Genomic DNA, 19,995 nt, shown 5'->3' with positions numbered 1-19,995 from the left:
CCAAACAGTGTGCATCCAACTGTTGCAAAACAGCAACTTCCAGCATGCTTAGACAGACAAAGGCATGCTCTGAGTTGTGGAGGCAAATTGGTTAGGAAACACTGATATGGAGGCTTAGGAGGGAGGACACAGAGGCTAATGGGGATGGTATGAACATGGAGGATTTATAGTGCACCCCCCATACCTGTCCCACATCCTTTAAAAAGCTAATTTACAAAGGTTCTGTACTGTAGTATGTACTCACCACCTGCAGCCTTAGCAATAAGCTCCTACCCCCCCCCCCCCTGTAGTGCTGTGGTGACTTCCACCTCCATGTGCCAGGAGGAGGAGCCAACCCAGCATAGGAGGAGGATTTCTGAGCTAACGCAAGTGCCTGACAAGTAGTGAGGGCACCAGAGGGCAGGAGCATTAGATGGGCTGAAGCTCTGTTTTGACCTTATGTGTGCACGTCCCTGGCAGGCTTTACGTTATAATGCAGGAAAGCTGAGTAGATCCGTATATAGTTTTTTGAGAAAAGTTCCAGGATAACTCAACCACTTACGGATGCAGGGGGTACAGGTATGCCCTGGTGTCCTTGTACTTAAGGACTCAGGACGTACCTGTACTTCCTGAGTCCTGTTACCGAGGTTTAAAGCGTTCTCACGAATGGAGAACACTTTAAACCCGGTGGGTCCAGGCTGGTATCAGCAGCCAGGACCCAGGGTTAATGTCAGGCACTGCCGATCAGGCTGATGCCCGGCATTAACCCTTTAGACGCCGTGATCAAAGTTAATTGTGTGATGGGGGAGCCTGGGGGAGTAGGGTATATGGTAGTGTAGCTGTGCGGTTACTAAGGGTGCTTGCTTAACCCTTTCTATTCATGATGCCAGGGTGAGGGCTATTCTTTGGATGCTTGTCCTACCGCCACCCTTCCCAAAAGCGATAAGGAGATAGGAAATAATTGATTATCCACAATCAGAGTTTTGCAGAAACTTGTCGGAACTTTTACTGAAGATTTTAGGCAATAATGAACAGGAACAGTCCATACAACAGAGTCTATTAAAGCTTGACAAGTGGTTGGGACCTCGTGAGTCTATTGAGCTTAGGAAGATAATTGTTGCGGTGGTCCACTGGATTTAGGGGTCTAGAGTCGGTCCAGTAATCACGCTAGCTTTAGCGGAGATTGAGATTTTAACTCACGGTTTAGGTTATGCTGAGGCTGGCAGGTTTTCTGGCCTAGCTTGTCTTTGAAAGTTGCGCAGATCCGTCTTGCTAGTCCGGCATCCACGAGAGCAGCAACCCCAGAGAGCGATAATTGGCTACAGCTCCCTTATATGGGCAGGGGCTGGACTTATGCTCACTGGTCCATACAACTGTCAATCTTCTGTACAGAGAGTTATGGGTAAACATGTGACCCAAGGACCTCCAAAGGTCCTCCAACATACCATAGAGGAATTAACATGGTCACATGACCGAAGGTCCTGTGACGCTAACAAGGTAAGTAGACTAATATATACTATATTAAGAATACACATTATTAAATATATACATAATAGCATTATGAAATTAGAGAAGGAGGAGGCGACTAGGGGCTGTCCCACCTGGGGGAACCTACCTGAACGTAGTAACTCTGACTTTGGGGACCATCATACAAGGTACGGTATGCAATACAGTACCGGGACACCACAATTGCGACGTCTAAAATGAAAGTGAAAGAATACCGGCAGCTCAGAGGAGCTGATCGGGACTATTGCGACTAAATTGCGATGTCCCGATCAGCTGAGAGGACGGCGAGAGGGCACTTACCTGGCTCCTCGCCGTCCAATCGGTGATCTATTGCTCCAAGCCTGCCATGCAGGCTGAAGCAGCGGAGCACCAATAACCCTGATTAATGCTATGCTATGCATAGCATTGAACAGTGTATGCAATCAGAAGATTGCATGATATAGCTAAAAAAAATTGTAAAAAGAGTAGAAAAAAAAGTTTATAAATGTGAATAAGCCCCTCCCCTAATAAAAGTTTAAATCACCCCCCATTACCCTTAAAAAAAAAATAATGTAATAAAAATAATCCTATGTGGTACCGCCGTGTGCGTAAATGTCCGAACTATGTAAATATAAGGGTAGCTAAACCGCACGGTCTATGGTATACACATAAAAAAAATACAAAAGACCAAAATTGTGCATTTTTGGTCACTTCATAAACCATAAAAATTATAATAAAAAGCGATTAAAAAGTCCCATCAAAACAAAAACGGTACCAATAAAAACTGCAGACTACAGTGCAAAAATATGAGTCCTCATATAGCCCCATATGCGCAAAAATAAAGAAAAGTTATAGAGGTCAGAAGATGACAATTTTACAAATATTCATTTTGGTGCATGTAGTTATAATTTTTTAAAGTAGCAAAATAAAATAAAACCTACTTAAACTGGGTATCCTTGTAACCATATGGACCTACAGAATAAAGATAAGGTGTCATTTTTACAAAAAGTACACTGTGTAGAAACGTGAAGCTCTAAAAAGTTGAAAAATGGCGTGTTTTTTTTATATCATCCCACAAATACGTTTTTTTTTGGTTTTGCGGCAGATTATGTTATAAAGTAAGTGATGTCATTACAAAGTACAATTCGTGACACAAAAAAACCCTTATATGGATCTGTAGGTACAAAATTTAAAGCGTTATGATTTTTGGAAGGGGAGGAGGAAAAAACGAAAGTGCAAAAATGAAAATAGTTTTGAGTCCTTAGGGTGAAAATGGGCTAAGTCTTTAAGGGGTTAACATTTATTCATGTAAACCTTTGCTCATTCTGGGGTAAGTAGTCAAGTGGGTAGTCCTTTGTTGTGTATGTGTGTACAGAGAAAGCTGTCAGTCAATGAATAGGACCACCCACGTGACTACTTATCCCCAGAATTAGCAGAGATTTACAGAAATAAATGACAAGTTATCCTGTAGCTTTACCCATAAAACTATAGATATCAGTCTACAAATGTTTTCCTGCTCTATAATATAATGCCTGCAGATTGGACTGCATTTTAAATGTAACAGGTTTCCTATAAGAAATGCAAACCACACATAGAATATACCTCTTAAAACAATGGATAAATAAAACTATACAGTCTTGGAATAAGGTTCATAACACCAAACTTTTTCAAACACTGCTCACATACCTCCAATATAGCAGGGTGGTGGCCTTCGTGTACCAAAAAAAACGTATATCCTGTATTGTATTGCATCCATTGGTTAGGCTGGGTCCACACTACGTTTTGTCCCATACGGGAGCGCATACGGCAGGAGGGAGCTAAAACCTCGCGCTCCCGTATGTGACCGTATGCGCTCCCGTATGCCATTCACTTCAATGAGCCGACCGGAGTGAAACGTTCGGTCCGGTCGGCTCATTTTTGCGCCGTATGCGCTTTTACAACCGGACCTAAAACCGTGGTTGACCACAGTTTTAGGTCCGGTTGTAAAAGCGCATACGGCGCAAAAATGAGCCGACCGGACCGAACGTTTCACTCCGGTCGGCTCATTGAAGTGAATGGCATACGGGAGCGCATACGGTCACATACGGGAGCGCGAGATTTTAGCTCCCTCCTGCCGTATGCGCTCCCGTATGGGACAAAACGTAGTGTGGACCCAGCCTTACTTAGGGGGAGATTCATCAAGACTTGTGCAGAGGAAAAGTCGATCAGTTGCCCATAGCAACCAATCTGATTGCTTCTTTCATTTTTCAGAGACCTTTTCAAAAATGAAAGAAGCGATCTGATTGGTAGCTATGGGCATCTGGTCAACTTTCCTTATCATGTAACCTAAGCCTTACTTGTTTTTTTGTCCTACACTTTTTGGGTTGAAAAAAACGCCTGAAAAAAATGCCAGTGCAATGTCCTGCGTCTAGCGTTTTTTCTGGCGTTTTTTCATTTATGTGGAAATTGCATTTTTGGCACCTTTGGCATTTTTTTTTGGTACCCAAAATTTGCTGGGTACAAAAAAAAAATAAAAAGATGCAGTAGTGATGGAAAAAAATTTATTTTACGAAATATTATTTTTTATAACTAAATTTTAATTTATGTTTAATAAAGTGTGTGTGTTCCACTTTTTATTTCCCTACTTTTACATTTTTTTAGGTAGTACTACTACTCCCAGCATGGAATGGACTGTCCCATGATGGAAGTAGTTGTACCTGTACTAATAGATATATTGCCCCGGGTGTCAGTCTGACACCCGATGCGATCGTCCATAATATAGCAGAGATGCATCTGTATACAGCATCTCTGCACTATACTCCGGCTAATGATGTGACTAGAACGTCACTCTATTTTCCGCCCAGAGTGTTGATTGGCCGGATGGTTGCAGCAAATCACAGCTCTGAGGGAAATATGAATGAGTGAGTGGCCGGAGTATAGTGCAGAGATGCGAGCGCAGGAGAAAGACACTCTGCCTCTCTGTGAAAGACAGGACGATTGCAGTGGGTATCAGTAGGGACATCCACTGTGATGTGTCCTTAACTGCAGGTACTACTACTCCCAGCATGGAGCACACTCTGCTCCATGCTGGGAGCTGTAGTACCTGCATTAATAGACAGATCGCTGCGAGTGTAACTTCTGACACTCGCTGCAATCTTTCTATTAATGCAGGTACTACATCTCCCAGCATTGAGCAGAGTTTGCTCCATGTTGGGAGTAGTAGAACCTGCAGTTAAGGACACATCACAGCGGATGTCACTCCTGACACCCGCTGTGATCCTCCTGTATAATGTATAGATGCAGTGGCCGCTCTTCTATGGTCCCCTGCACTGCTGTATATATACACATATTCCTATTTCAAACAGAGAACTGTGATTGGCTGGAACCATCTGGCCAATCACAGCTCTCTGCAGGAAATATGAATATATGTATATATATACCGCAAAATATGTATATATACGGCAGTGCTGAGGACCATAGAAGAGCAGCCGCATCTATAAATTATACAGGAGGATCGCAATGGGCGATCTGTCAATTGGTACAGGTACTACTACTCCCATCATGGAACAGTGTGTTCCATGCTGGGAGTAGCAGTACTACCTAAAACAATGTAAAAAATGAAGAAAAAAAAGTGAAAAACACACACTACATTTTTATTATTGTCGGCTAGATTTTTGGGTCCCTGCCCGCCCACATAAGTTGATCCCTGTTTAAAAATTAATAAAAATGTTGTAATAAAAAAGATACATTTCGTAAGATACAATTTTTTCCTTCACTACTGTATCTTTTTTATTTTTTTAATGGTACCCTACGAAATTTTATTAAAAAAGGTATCTCCCACATATCATTTTTCATGACGTTTTTCACTCTCATAGACTTCTATGGAAGAAAAACGCCCCGATTTTGACAAAAGAATCGCCAGTGGCTCAACATGCTGCAATTTTTGAAAAGCGCCAAGGAGCTGAAAAACGCCAATAGAGAGTGAAAAGCGCCAAAAGGATTAAAGAAACGCAAAAGTGAAAAATGCCAAGTGAAATAAGAATTTTGCGATTTCTCATTGATTTACAGCTAACATCTGGCCGCAGCATTTTTTGCCCCAAAAAACGCCGTCAGAATTGGCGTTTTTCCCCAAAAAATAAATAAATAAAACAAGTAGAAACTTAGCCTTAGGGCTAGCTAAATATTTCAGAAGACTTAAAGATGGTATGACAATGTGACAGCAGGAATTGCTAGCAGAATGCTTGGATGTATAGGAAGAGGTATAAGCAGTAGAAAGAGAGAAGTGCTCATGCCGCTGTACAGAACACTGGTGAGGCCTCACTTGGAGTATTGTGCGCAGTACTGGAGGCCGTATCTACAGAAGGATATAGATACTATAGAGAGAGTTCAGAGAAAAGCTACTAAACTACTACATGGATTGCAGGATAAAACTTACCAGGAAAGGTTAAAGGGCAACTGTCATGAAATTTTAGTGTGATCCCGGGGGTCCCCAGCGGCGGGACTCCCGCGATCAGGCATCTTATACTATCCTTTGGATAGGGGATAAGATGTTTAAGCACCGGAGTATTCCTTTAAGCTCCTTTAAAGCGCAACTGTCATGAAATGTTAGTGTAATAACCTGCACACAGCCTTTGTACTGTGTGCAGGTGTTGTGTACAGCAAGTATTTTACCTCATATTTGCAGGCTTTCGTGACGCTAAAAAGTGCTTTTAATCAAAGCCACTGAAGGTCGGATAGGCGTGGTGCATGGTATGCGATGCCCCGCCGCCCCCACGCCCACCAACATGCTCACTTTGTATCTCAGTGCTGGGACCGCTGTGTGATTGACACACAGGTCCCAGCGCATGTGCCCTTCAACTAATGTATCGTGCGCGCTGCTGCGTGTCATCCAGCGAACGCTCGCTCCTCCAGCAAGCGCTCTCCCCCGCACTCTCTGCACCTAGCCCTGCGCAAGTGCACTGAGGACGACGACAGCGGCGGTAGCGAGCGCTTGCTGGAGGAGCGAGCGCTTGCTGGATGACACGCAGTGGCGCTCATGTTACATTAGTTGAAGGGCGCATGTGCTGGGACCTTTGTGTCAATCACTCAGCGGTCCCAGCAATGAAATGCAAAGTGGGGATATGGGTGGGCGTGGCAGTGGCGGGGCATCGCATACCATGCACCACGCCTATCCGACCTTCAGTGGCTTTGATTAAAAGCACTTTTTAGCGTCACGAAAGCCTGCAAATATGAGGTAAAATACTTGCTGTACACAACACCTGCACACAGTACAAAGGCTGTGTGCAGGTTATTACACTAAAATGTCATGACAGTTGCGCTTTAAAGGAGCTTAAAGGAATACTCTGGTGCTTAAACATCTTATCCCCTATCCAAAGGATAGGATAAGATGCCTGATCGCGGGAGTCCCGCCGCTGGGGACCCCCGGGATCATGCACGCGGCACCCTGTTTGTAATCAGTGCCCGGAGCGTGTTCGCTCCGGGTCTGATTATGGTCGACCGCAGGGCGGGCGGCGTGTGACGTCACGCCTCTGCCCCCGTGTGATGTCATGCTCCGCCCTTCAATGCAAGCCTACGGTAGGGGGCGTGATAGCTATCACACCCCCTCCCGTCGGCTTACATTGAGGGGCGGAGCGTGACGTCACACGGGGGTGAATGGGGTGACGTCACATGCCGCCGGCCCTACGGTCGCCGGTAATCAGTCCCGGAGCGAACACGCTCCGGGCACTGATTACAAACGGGGTGCCGCGTGCATGATCCCGGGGGTCCCCAGCGGCGGGACTCCCGCGATCAGGCATCTTATCCCCTATCCTTTGGATAGGGGATAAGATGTTTAAGCACCGGAGTACCCCTTTAACATGTATAGCTTGGAAGAAAGACAAGACAGAGGCAGTATGATAGAGACTTTTAAAAACATAAAGGGAATCAACACGGTAAAGGAGGAGAACATATTTAAAACTACCACAAGAGGACATCGTTTTAAATTAGAGGGGCAAAGGTTTCAAAGTAATATCAGAAAGTATTACTTTACTGAGAGAGTAGTGGATGCATGGAATAGCCTTCCTGCAGAAGTGGTCACTGCAAATACAGTGAAGGAGTTTAAACATGCATGGGATAAATATAAGGCTATCCTTCATATGAGATAGGGATAGGCATAAGGCTATCCTTCATATAAGATAGGGATAAGCATAAGGCTACCCTTCATATAAGATAGGGCCAGGGACTATTGATATGATTTAGATTATTGGGCAGACTAGATGGGACAAATGGTTATTATCTGCCCACACACAGGGCCGGATTAAGAGCATCATGGGCCTGGTGCTGAAGATTTTGATGGGCCTTTTTATCGGAATATATAAAATGAAAATGCAACACAAAGTAATTTTTCTTAACACAAATAAAGCGCATCTGTCACATGTTTTATGCATATGAAATTACCAGGATAGCTGAATATATGTTAGTGTCCAGAGGAAAAATTGCTGAGTTAACCATAGCAACCAATCCGATCGCTTCTTTCATTTTCCAGAGGCTTTTTCAAAAATGAAAGAAGTGATCTGATTGGTTGCTATGGACAACTCAGCAACTTTTATACTGGAAGAAAAGAGATTTTGTCTAAGGCAAAGGAAAGGGTTTTTTACACTAAGAACAATAAGGATGTGGAATCCTCTGCCTGCAGATATGATCTTATTAGAGTCTGTAAAGACGTTTAAACAGCAAATGGATGAATATTTGCAAAAACATAACATTAAGGGATATAGGCCCTGATTTTTTTAGCATGTTGTGATGCCCGCGCTGTAGCATGTTGTGATGCCCGCGCTGTAGCATGTTGTGATGCCCGCGCTGTAGCATGTTGTGATGCCCGCGCTGTAGCATGTTGTGATGCCCGCGCTGTAGCATGTTGTGATGCCCACACTGTAGCATGTTGTGATGCCCGCGCTGTAGCATGTTGTGATGCCCACACTGTAGCATGTTGCAGAAAATTATTTCCAGTATAATAATCAAATATACCAACTGCCACAGAATGGGAAAGTGCTAAAAAAGTTTTTACCATTTAAAATTACAGCTCCCAGTATGACCTTAAGTATGTGGTGAAGAGATGCTAGGAGTTGTTGTTTCACCCCTCATTACTGCAGAACTTACTAGTGACTCCAGCTCTGATAGGACATAGTGAAGAGAATACACAATGATATCAGTGACTACAGGTGACATCTTCTCTATAGTGAGGAGAATACACAATGATATCAGTGACTACAGGTGACGTCTTCTCTATAGTGAAGAGAATACACAATGATATCAGTGACTACAGGTGATGGTTTCTCTATAGTGAGGAGAATACACAACGATATCAGTGACTACAGGTGAGGTCTTCTCTATAGTGAAGAGAATACACAATGATATCAGTGATTACAGGTGACGTCTTCTCTATAGTGAGGAGAATACACAATGATATCAGTGACTACAGGTGACGTCTTCTCTATAGTGAAGAGAATACACAATAAAATCTGTTACTACAGGTGACGTCTTCTCTATAGTCTTTTCTTATCTAATTCAGATGGTACATACCGCCAGGAATTGTTTCAGCTAAATGTTCACTCAGCAGAACTTGATGCCCAGACGTCTCCTCACTATGTCAGCGGATTCTGATCCTCTATATGAAAACAATAATTATTATAATACTGCCAAACACCATATCCTCTGAATATATTACTACAACACACTGAACCCTTTGAATATAATACTACCACATACTGTGCTCTCTGAATATAACCTTGCCATGCACCCTCTGAATACAATACCGTAATTATGTGGCCCATAAAAACCATACTACCCCAAAATTCCTTATAATATACACTATGGCCGACATGTATAATTGTCTTTAGACAGTTTTTTTTGTGTCTAAAAATGGTGCAAAAAAGGCGCAAGCAGGGTTTATTTGTTCCTTTTTTGCGCTTGAGTTGTAATCCACTGATTTTGGCAATACACATAATATGGACGGGTTTTATGAACTGCACCTTTTTGTGAAAAGGCACAAAAAATGCGCAAAACCACTGAAAAGTCTCTAAAATTACACCAGCCCAGACTTAGCTTTTTGGTGTATGTGAAATTTTAGAAAATGTGACCTGCACAAAATTTATCAAATGGTCTGCTACCTTTTAATAAATTTGGTGCTCCTACACATTACAGCATTAAAAATGCTTCTCTTACACCTACAATAATAAATGCCGGCCCATACCTCTGAAATGCAAAACACTCTGTGCCCCTCATATATGGTAATAATGCCCCATCCTGTGCCCCCACATATAATAATGATAACCCGTCCTGTTCCCCCCACATAATAATAATGCCCTTTGTCCTGTGCCCCTCGCAGATAATGCACCCTGTCATGTTCCCCTCACATATAATGCCCCCTGTCCTGCCTCCTCAGGGGGCATTACATGTGAGGGGCACAGGACATAGGGCATTATATGTGGGGGGCACAGGACAGCACATGGGGCATTATGTATAAGGGGCACATGTCAGGGGGCATTATATGTGAGGGGCACAGGACATGGGGCATTATATATGAGGGGCACATTTCAGGGGGCATTATATGTGGGGGGCACAGGATAGCCCCCCCCCCCGTCATGTGCCCATATAATGCACATATAATGCCCCCTGACATATGTCCCTGACTTATAGTGCCCCCTGTCCTGTGCCCCTAAAATATAATGCCCCCTGAGGGGGCAGGACAGGGGGCATTATATGTGAAGGGCACAGGACATGGGGCATTATGTATAAGGGGTACCTGTCAGGGGGCATTATATGTGAGGGGCACAGGACATGGGGCATTATATATGAGGGGCACAGGACAAGGGGTATTATAAGTAAGCGGCAAATGTCAAGGGGGCATTATATGTGCATTATATTGGCACATGACAAGGGGGCCCCTGTCATGTGCCCCCATATATAATGCCCCCCTGTCATTTGCCCCCCACATATAATGCCCCCCTGTCATTTGCCCCCCACATATAATGCCCCCTGACATGTGCCCCTCATATATAATGCCCCCTGGACATGGGGTATTATATATGAGGGGCATTATATATGAGGGGCATAGGACATGTGGCTTTATATATGAGGAGCACATGTCAGGGGGCATTATATGTGAGGAGCAAATGACAGGGGGGCATTATATGTGGGGGCACATGACAGGGGGGCATTATATGTGAGGGGCACAGGACAGGGGCTATTATAAGTAAGCTGCAAATGTCAGGGGGCATTATATGTGCATTATATTGGCACATGACAGGGGGGACCCTGTCATGTGCCCCCACATATAATGCCCCCCTGTCATTTTCCCCCCATATATAATGCCCCCTGACATGTGCCCCTCACATATAATGCCCCCTGGACATGGGGTACTATATATGAGGGGCATTATATATGAGGGGCACAGGACATGGGGTATTATATATGAGGGGCATTATATATGAGGGGCACAGGACATGAGGTATTATATATGAGGGGCACATGACAGGGGGGCATTATATGGACACATGACAGGGGGGGGGGGTCCTGTCATGTGCCCCCACATATAATGTCCTCCTGTCATGTGCCCCTCATATATAATACCCCATGTCCTGTGCCCCTCACATATAATGCCCCCCTGACATGTGCCCCTCACATATAATGCCCCCCTGACATGTGCCCCTCACATATAATGCCCCTGAGGGGGCAGGACAGCCAGGGGCATTATATGTGAGGGGCACATGTCAGGGGGGCATTATATGTGAGGGGCACAGGACATGGGGTATTATATATGAGGGGCACATGACAGGGGGGCATTATTTGGGCACATGACAGGGGGGTTCTGTCATGTGCCCCCACATATAATGTCCCCCTCATATATAATAAACCATGTCTTGCAACCTATAATGCGGTTGCTGCCCCCCTGACATGTTAAATTGTGCCCCTCACAGTGCCTTACATTATAAATGGCCCCAAGGGCTGTCACCTTTCTCTCCGAGACCCGGCGACTCAGACTGACACGCTGCGGCGGCTGCTGCTCAGTCCTTGTGTCAGTGGGAGCCGCGGGGACATGACTTCCGGGCGCCGCCGTGAAGTGGATGACGTCACCGCAGCTCTCACTGACAGCTGCCGCAGCGCGTGTGACTGGCGGAGGTGACGACGGCCCGGGTGTTGTAAGATAGTGAGGAGCGGGGGGGGGGGGGGGGGGCGTTAGGTGTTAGGTGTCGGCGTTAGGTGTTGGCGGCAGAACGGGAGGCGGGTCACCGGTCCGGGCGGCCTATGCGGGCCGCCTGTGCAGGCCACTGGGCCTATTTTAATGTAAGGGCCTGGAGCGGCAGCTCCATCCGCCCCTACATTAATCCAGCCCTGCCCACACATTCTATGTTTCTATGTTTCCCTATGCACAAGTATTGATGAATCTCCCTCTATAATTCTTACTACACATGGTGCCAGTCATGTGACCATTGGTATTCAGTTAGCACTGTCCAGGTATCTAACAGGAGAATAAGGAATGTGTTTTCGTTTAACTTTATTAACAACATGACAGCACATCAAAATGTGTGAAAGAAAAAAAACTGATATTTTCCCATAACAACCAATCACAGCTCAACTTCCTATCTTGACAAGCTTTGGTAAAGTGAAAGCAGAACTGTGATTGGTTGCTGTGGTAAAATCTCTTCAGTTTGTTATTCACACAGTTTGATAAATCATAGGCAGCCATGTTATACATCTCCTAGAGACAAGAAACCATGTCATACAACATTTTGAGATAGGAAGCCATTTTATACAAGTAAGATGTCTCAGTACAGCACTCTAGATATTTAAATATAAAAAATACTAATGATAATATTATTTCAATTATTCGTTTCATTCAGTGTTACCTCATGGAGGTGTCCTTTGTGTTGAACCAGCACCAGTTCTTTATCATGTAACCTTAGGGCTAGCTAAATGCCATGGGTCACATGACTTGTGCCACTTTACTATACTGAGACAATGTTAGGTGCTCTTCAGTACAGGTGAACCTTTCATCAGATTTGATCATATATAATGTGTGTTAATGCATTATGTATAGTAAAATCTTCTTCCTCACCAACCCTGGGAAATGTTCATGCCTGCAGGAATGGTGAGGAAATGATGTTATAAAGTGTTCCCCGCCGGCCCTGTAAGTAGTCCCCTGGTCGGGGAGGTATACTCACCTAGTACTGTCCGCTAGACTTGTGCACTAGAAACATTTTCGTTTCATTTCGTTTCGTTTTTTAGTTTTGGAAAAAAATTTCGGTTCGGCAATATTTTCGGTTTAGATTTTTCGGATACATTCGGTATTCGGGTGTTCGGGTTGATTTTTTTTTCCGGATACATTCGGTATTCAGGTACATTCGGTAAATTTTTTCTTTTTTTTGGACTTTAGCGATCCTAAAAAATTATGGAGATACCTTTTTTTTTAAAAATTTTGTAGGGTACCATAAAAAAATCATAATAAAAAAGATACAGTAGTGATGGAAAAAATTGTATCTAACGAAATGTATCTTTTTTATTATGAAATGTTTATTCGTTTTTAAACAGGGATCAATTTATGTGAGCGGGTAAAGCGCTAAAAATGTAGCCGACAATAATAAAAATGTAGTGTGTGCATGCTTTTCACTTTTTTTTAAACATTTTTTAGGTAGTACTACTACTCCCAGCATGGAACACACTCTTCCATGATGGGAGTAGTAGTTACCTGTACTAATTGACAGATCGCAGGGGTCCCTTGCGATCCTCTTGTATAATGTATAGATACGGCGGCCGCTCTTCTATGGTCCCCTGCACTCACGTATATACACATATTCATATTTCCCGCAGAGCTGTAATTGGCCAGATGGTTCCAGCCAATCACAGCTCTCTGTGAGAAATAGGAATATGTGTATATATAGGGCCGTGCAGGGGACCATAGGAGAGCGGCCGCCGCATCCATACATTATACAGGAGCATCACAGCGGGTGTCAGGAGTGATACCCACAGTGATCTTTCCTTTACTACAAGTACTACTACTCCCAACATGGAGTACACTCTGCTCCATGCTGGGAGCTGTAGTACCTGCATTAATAGACAGATCGCATTGGGTGTCAAAAGTTACACTCTCTGCGATATGTCTATTAATGCAGGTACTACAGCTCCCAGCATGGAGCAGAGTGTGCTCCATGTTGGGAGTATTAGTACCTGCAGTAAGGGACAGATCCCAGGGTTGTCACTTCTCCTGACACCCGCTGCGATCCTCCTGATGTGAATGTCGGGATCAGCTGTTCTCAGGGCTACAGAGCCTGGAGAACAGCTGACGCTGAGCCGTAGGTATACATCGTATATCTACTGCCCAGCAAGAACTTACAGTGAGCCTGCAATGTGTATACAGTATACACATTGCTGGCTCACTTAACCCCTTGCTGAGCTGTGCGCTATGTGCAAACCGAGCAAGGAAAGAGTTAACTTGCACTGCTGGACAGTGTAGGTTAACCCTTTGGGTGGTATACACTATATACAGCTATCTATAGATAGCTGTATATAGTGTATACAGAAGACGAAGTCTGCTTACTTCCCTCGAGGTCCGTGTAGCTCCGCCCCATAGTGATGACGTCATTAGGGGCGGAGCTACAGAAGGGAACTAGGCTAGTTAATCTGAAGCTCTGTTCACATTCTCCGTTTTGCATAATGTGAACAGACCTAGCTGTTTTTGGGGCTAGCGCTAAGCCCTGGCTTAGTAATGGCTTCCGTCAATAAGACCGGCTTCCACTACTAAGCCTGAAAATTCAATTAAAAAAAACACAACACATTGGAAAAATTATTTTATTTTAAATAACACTCCCCCACAGCCCTCGTTAACCATTTTATTAAAAGAAAAAAAAAATAATCCGCCGTAATCCATCAAATCCGCAGTAATCCTCTGCATACATGGATCTGAAACGAGAAGAAAAAAAACACAAAAAATTGGTTATGACATTTTTGGCACTGTCCGCTGGGGAGAGCACCCATGATGCAATGGCTACCCAAACAGGGAGCCACCAATTGGTGCAAAACTACAACTCCCAGCATGCCCAGACAGCCTTTGGCTGTCTGGGCATGCTGGGAGTTGTAGTTTAGCAACAGCTGGAGTCTCCCTGTCTGGGTAGACACTGCCAGAAGTGTCTGTTCACAATATACAAAACGGACAATGTGAACAGAGCTTCAGATTAACTAGCCTTGTTCCCTTCTGTAGCTCCGCCCCTAATGACATCATCACTAGGGGCGGAGCTACACAGACCTGCTCGAGGGAAGTAAGCGGACTTCGTCTTCTGTAGACACTATACACAGCTGTCTGTAGATAGCTGTATATGGTGTATACCACCCAAAGGGTTAACCTACACTGTCCAGCAGTGCAAGTTAACTCTTTCCTTGCTTGGTTTGTGCATAGCGCACAGCTCAGCAAGGGGTTAAGTGAGCCAGCAATGTGTATACTGTATACACATTGCAGGCTCACTGTAAGTTCTTGCTGGGCAGTAGATATACTATGTATACCTACGGCTCAGCATCAGCTGTTCTCCGGGCTCTGTAGCCCTGAGAACAGCTGATCCCGACATTCACATAAGGATGATCGCAGCAGGTGTCAGGAGGAGTGACATCCGCTGGGATCTGTCCCTTACTTCAGGTACTAATACTCCCAACATGGAGCACACTCTGCTCCATGCTGGGAGCTGTAGTACCTGCATTAATAGAAATATCGCAGCGAGTGTAACTTCTGACACCCGATGCGATCTGTCTATTAATGCAGGTACTACAGCTCCCAGCATGGAGCAGAGTGTACCCCATGTTGGGAGTAGTAGTACTTGTAGTAAAGGAAAGATCACTGCGGGTATCACTCCTGACACCGCTGTGATGCTCCTGTATAATGAATGGATGCGGCAGCCGCTCTCCTATGGTCCCCTGCACGGCCGTATATATACACATATTCCTATTTCTCACAGAGAGCTGTGATTGGCTGGAACCATCTGGCCAATCACAGCTCTGCGGGAAATATGAATATGTGTATATATACGTGAGTGCAGAGGACCAGAGAAGAGCTGCCGCCGCATCTATGCATTAAACAAGGTGGCTTGCCAGTGACCAATGGGATCTCTCTAAACTGGCCCTCTTATATAGTGAGATCAGGTTTCAGCTGGCTCTCTTGAGATTCGTGCATGCTGAGATACAGTCAAGTGGTGTTACCCCGTGCTCCTGCTGTCCTGTCAGGCAGCCTTTTTCAGTGTCCCCAAGGCTCCCTGCACTTGTTTTCCCATTGTAAATATGTTTACCATGTAAAGTGTTATAAAATGTTACGTTGCTTTAAGAGTTATACCATGTGATATGTCATGTGATTGTTACCCAGGAGGTACCAGTGACCAGGTGATCCTAAGAGTGACCTATGGGCTCCCTGCTAGTCTCCCCCATATAAGCTTTGGATAGAGCTAGCTTTCCTCTCTTTGAGCTCTGCTCTTCTGCTAAGATGAGGTCCAGTGCAGTCGTGCCTTGTGTGTGTGTCCAGATATTGGAGATAAGTCAAGTCCTGCAGCCACGTCATCTGTCAAGTCAGCATGGTCTGCATTCAATTGTCCAGTCCTACTACAAGTCCCAGCAAGCCCTTAAGGTCTCTGCATCACTGGTCACCTCCTTGGGCCCTGGCTGAACTGTATAGACTTTACCAACTGTCCACCATCAGTAAAGCTACCGTTGTCCATAACTTGGCGTTGGAGTCTTTATTGCCCCCGTGCCTAGCCCAGGATCCAGTGGTATACCTTCGGGTGGTTATAGGCTAAACCATGCCCTGGCGTCACAAATACAAGGGTTTAATACCATCTGCCTCTAGGGTAACAACATCTGCCCTGCACCACACACCCCGCCACCACACAAGTCTGTTAACAAGCGTTGCTGCATCAGTCAAGTCAATAGCAACTATAAGTCCCAGCAAGCCGATAAGCTTCCTGAAGTTCACCCTGCATCTCCCCAGTTCTGAACTGAGCTGTAAAGACTGTAACACCTTGCCTACCACAGTAAAGCATACCAGTTAACTGTAACCTTGCGTCGGAATGAATATTTGCCCCGTGCCTGGCCTAGGTAAAGCTGGTCTACCTCGGGTGGTGTATAGGATAACCACGCCCTAGCGTCACGAAGAGGTTAATACAAACATTACCCCATCCCACACCACATAATCACATCCCCTCAGGGTGTTTTACAGCCCAGGCACAGCCCGCATCATTGCTCTGCTCCGTCTGCTTAGAGACGAGGGCTGTCAATCACACTGAGGGGGCATGATTACAGATGGAGCAGCAGGACTAGGTGAGTATAGCTTCTTTGCCAGGGAACTACTTACAGGGCCGACGGGAGACACTTTTAACTATAAAGCCCAGATTTATCAAATTTTAAGAGAGAAAAAATTGAGTGGTTTTCCCACAACAACCAATCACAGCTCAACTTTCACTTTACCATAGCTCGTTATCTGAGCTGTGATTGGTTGCTGTGGGAAAAACACTCTACTTTTTCTTCCACACAGTTTGATAAATCTGGGCCTATATCCTCACCATCTATGTGGGCAGGAACGTCTCTTGGGGATAGTAAGGAAGAAGGTTTTACCATACATAACACGTTGCCATGCGTTATATATGGTAAAATCTGGTAAAAAGTTCCCTTTAACTACTAGATGACATATCATGGTGCAAATCCATGGGCCCTACCCATGTTGTCTTTGACAGCCGTGTACATGCATGGCCACATCTTTCATTATTATTCACTTGGAGGCAGGCTCCAGCAGATGCCTCACCAGGTGCAGGGGCAGACACAGACAGCAGAGGGCCCCTGTGCAAAAAATGTGCCCCCCCCTCAGCACTGTGCCCCCTCATGTACCTAGACCCCACCGGAGTGCCTCCACTTACCCCGCGCGTGTAGTGTCGCCACAGGTGGATGGAACGGCTCCTGAGGTGGGCTTCGGGTGGCCTCTATCCCTCTCAGTGTGCAACCCAGGCCCAGTGAGTACTCCCACGGGTCAGCCTGACCCGTATCTAGCTGGGAGGCAGAGGGCAGTGCTCCCCTTTACACTCACACCCCTGGACTTAGCACGACACCCCTTGGCACCCCCTGGTTCCTTGGCTCCTTAGTGATAGAAGTGACTTACAGGCAGGGCCAGACTGGGACCACAAACAGGCCCAGGCATTTTTAAATAAACAGCCCATTTTTATGGTGGGGGTCTGACTCATGGGACTAGAGATGAGCGAATCGAACTTGACGAACCCGAATTCGTTACGAATTTCATGAAAAATTCGATTTGCAACGAATACGAATATCGCCGCAATTCTATCGCACAAATCGCTTCATTAAACTCCATTTTACAGCGTTCCAGGCTATTGTAGAGCTAAGATGTTGGATCCACATGTGAGTACATGGGGCAGAGGATTATGGGAGGGTGAGAAACAGTGGCGGGAATGAAGGTAGGCGGGCTGACCCAGAAACACATGTGAGATGCAGCCTATCAGTGTTCACTGACCCCTGTGATGTCACAGCCTCTATATAATCGGTGGCCATTTTGCCTCCCTTCATTTCATCTATGCACTCAGATGGAGAGGACGGGACTGTGTGTGTGTGTGAATAGCTCATACCACAGCGTTACACTGCAACTGCTAGTCACATCAGCATTAGGGAAAGGCAGGAGTGCAGAGACCTGTGCTGTTACACTGAGAAGGATCATTGATAGCTAAACCTCCTATTCACGTTATTGAGCATTGCAGCAGAGAGTGGCAGATAGCTGTCAGCTGCCTCATACAGATCTCCAAGCTGCCTGAACTTTCTGAATCATCTTATCTCCTCATTTTTCAGCTCAATTGAGTTTTTTCCCCCCTACAAATCTTCTGCTGCTCAGAATTGTGTGACAGAGTGCAATTTAGGGTTTAATCCCTGGATTTTTTTTTGGGTGGTGCTACACTGTTGGGTCCTGCTGCTGTTCAGAAATAAGTCATATTAGTGTGGACTTTAGTGCCTTTTTACCATTTTTCACCTGTTAATCTGTCTCTGTGCTAAATTCAGTGTTATACCACACATTATACACCTGCCCGTGTATTAAAGAAAAAAAAGTTTTTCCTGAGTAAAAATACGCTTAACAGTGGCCTTATCATTGCAAAGGGCCTAAATACAAGCAAATAGCGTACCATATACTACCTTTTTTTCTGTCTCTGTGCTAAATTCAGTGTTATACCACACGTTATACACCTGTCGGTGTATTAAAGAAAAAAAAGTTTTTCCTGAGTACAAATACGCTTTTTCAGTGGCATTATCATTGCAAAGGGCCTACATTCAAGCAAATAGCGTACCGTATACCACCTTTTTTTCTGTCTCTGTGCTAAATTCAGTGTTATACCACACGTTATACACCTGCCGGTGTATTAAAGAAAATTAATTTTTTCCTGAGTAAACATACGCTTAACAGTGGCCTTATCATTGCAAAGGGCATAAATACAAGCAAATAGCGTACCATATACTACCTTTTTTTCGGTCTCTGTGCTAAATTAAGTGTTATACCACACGTTATACACCTGCCGGTGTATTAAAGAATTTTTTTTTTTCCTGAGTACAAATACGCTTTACAGTGGCCTTATCATTGCAAAGGGCCTAAATACAAGCAAATAGCGTACCATATACCACCTTTTTTTCTGTCTCTGTGCTAAATTAAGTGTTATACCACACGTTATACACCTGCCGGTGTATTAAAGAAAACAAAACGTTTTTCCTGCGTACAAATACACTTAACAGTGCGCTCATCATTGCAAAGGGCATACATACAACCAAGTAGTGTACTATTTAGCACCTGTATTTCTGTCTCGGTGCTAAATTCAGTGCTATTCCACACATTAGTATACACTGGCTGGTGTATACAACAAAAAAAGAGTTTTTTTCTGCGTATAAATTCACTTAACAGTGCACTCATCAATGCAAAGGGCATACATACAACAAAGGAGTGTACTATTTAGTAACTGTTATTCTGTCTAGGGCCTATATACTTTGAAAGGACTGCCGTAAGTAATCGCCTGCTGCTGTTCTATACCCTCATAAACTCACTAAGTATGTCAGGCAGGGAAGTGCCAGGACGTGCACAGAGAAGGGGCAGAGGCCTACATACGTCAGGCAGAGTTGGCAGCAGACTTGGGGCGAGTGGCAGCAGGAGTCGCAGCAATAGGCCTGAGCTCCTGTTAACACCCAGCGGTCGTGTCGTCAACCGATCTCTCCTCGTCAATTGGTTTGCACACTCATCCCCATCATCACAAGCGACATCTGACAACCCCAGTCAAGAGTCGGTGGGTTCCTCAGACACAACCCTCAGTTGGAGCAGTCCCTGTAATCCCATTGCCTTTGTCTTATGCTGTTCCCTCTCCCAAAGAAGTATCTCATGCTTTGGGTTCAGCTCCACTATTTAGCAAGGACGATGTAATAGAGGACAGTCAGCATCTAATGGGCAGCCAAGAATGTGAGGAGACATGCGTCCCTTGCTCCGCAAGGCGGCCAAGTAGTGATGCGGAG

General features: G+C 44.9%; 1 long non-coding RNA gene across 4 annotated transcripts in view; it reads right to left on the bottom strand.

Moving 5' to 3' along the window:
- Window positions 1-12,372, bottom strand: part of LOC130361881 (uncharacterized) — a 64,779-nt gene extending 52,407 nt beyond the window's left edge. Inside the window, exons 1-2 of one of the 4 annotated variants that reach the window (XR_008891190.1) lie at window positions 12,330-12,372; window positions 9,004-9,088 (exon numbers count right to left, since the gene is read on the bottom strand). This is a non-coding gene — a long non-coding RNA (uncharacterized LOC130361881). Of the gene's footprint in view, window positions 1-9,003; window positions 9,089-11,407; window positions 11,591-11,886; window positions 11,962-12,329 lie in introns of those variants that run through there. The other 3 variants (XR_008891187.1, XR_008891189.1, XR_008891188.1) reach the window with 3 other exon arrangements.
- Between the last annotated feature and the right edge of the window lie 7,623 nt (window positions 12,373-19,995).

This window comes from Hyla sarda, chromosome 3, assembly GCF_029499605.1.
Source record: "Hyla sarda isolate aHylSar1 chromosome 3, aHylSar1.hap1, whole genome shotgun sequence".
In the NCBI taxonomy this organism is placed as follows: domain Eukaryota; kingdom Metazoa; phylum Chordata; class Amphibia; order Anura; family Hylidae; genus Hyla; species Hyla sarda.
Note: the sequence above shows the minus strand (reverse complement) of the source record. Positions and strands in the feature narration are given on the sequence as shown.